Below are 1,113 nucleotides of genomic sequence, written 5' to 3'. Positions count from 1 at the left end.
GCCCAGCCCGGACTACAACTCCCATGATGCAGTGCGACACCCATACAGCACCATTAAGGCGCCGCCCGGCTTGGACTACAACTCCCGTCGTGCCGCGCGGCGCTCCCAGCGCGCCAATTTCGCCCATCATGGCGGAGCTGGAGCTCCCCTCCGATCCCGACCTGCGCAGGTTGGAGCCCGCGGGACCCCCCAGTGGGGGCTTTTGGGGTCCTGGGGGGGTTGGGGTGCTCCTGACCCCCTCTCTTTGTCTCCCCCCACCTCCAGGCTGTGCACGGGGCCCTGTGCCCCCATCCGGGAGTACATCATGGGCCACGTGCGGCACCCGCGGTGAGGGGGGCACCCCAACATCTGGGGGGGAGGAACTGCAACATCTGGAGGGACCCCAAACCTCGGATCGGTCCCTAAAATACATGGCGGGGGGGGGGGGGGGGGGGTGTTCCTATAGGAATGTGAAGAAGATCAAAGGGAACCTGCTGTGGTATCCGCTGCACCCCAAAGTGGGGGGGACACCCAAGCTCATTGGGGAGCCTCCAAAACCCCTCAGGACCCCCCCAAACCCCTTTGCCTGTTAGAACACCTACAAAATTCCATTGGGATCCCAACAACCCCCCAGCACCCCCCAGTTCCCCCTTGTGACCCCCCCCCCCCAACCCCTTTTCTTCTCCCAGATCCATGCACAGGAGCCCAAATTCCTTTAGGACCCCTCCAAATCCCATTGGGATCCCCAGGAACCCCCAGTTCCCTCCCATGATCCTCTCCGACCCCCCCCAACCCCTCCTGTAACCCCTCCCCCCCAAGTTTCCTCCTTAACTCGGGGCTCAGGTACCAGCACCTCAAGGAGATTCAGGTTTGGGGGGCGGGGTGGGGAGCGTTAGAGGGTTTTTTCGGGGGGCTCTGTGGGGTTTTGGGGGGTCCCACAGGGACCAAAACACCCCCCTGCACCCCAAAACCACCCCCCCTGCATCAGAAAACACCCCCCCTAAACCCCAAAACCATGCCCCCTGCACACCAAAACCCAACCCCTGCACCCTAAAACCACCCCCATGCATCCCAGAAGCCCCACGGCACCCCAAAACCGCCCCCCTGTACCCCAAAACACACCTCTGCATCCCA

General features: G+C 63.1%; 1 long non-coding RNA gene across 1 annotated transcript; it reads left to right on the top strand.

Moving 5' to 3' along the window:
- Nucleotides 1–260: 260 nt before the first annotated feature.
- On the top strand, nucleotides 261–860 carry LOC134167260 (uncharacterized). The gene is made up of 3 exons (XR_009966143.1): nucleotides 261–327; nucleotides 446–478; nucleotides 823–860. It is a non-coding gene; the product is annotated as an uncharacterized LOC134167260 (long non-coding RNA).
- The last annotated feature ends 253 nt before the right edge of the window (nucleotides 861–1,113 follow it).

The sequence above is a fragment of the Pezoporus occidentalis genome, unplaced genomic scaffold (genome assembly GCF_034315485.1).
Source record: "Pezoporus occidentalis ecotype Australia unplaced genomic scaffold, CSIRO_AGI_Poc_V1 ctg2808, whole genome shotgun sequence".
NCBI lineage: Eukaryota > Metazoa > Chordata > Aves > Psittaciformes > Psittacidae > Pezoporus > Pezoporus occidentalis.
The sequence above is the reverse complement of the archived record's forward strand: the minus strand, read 5'-3'. Positions and strand labels throughout refer to the sequence as shown.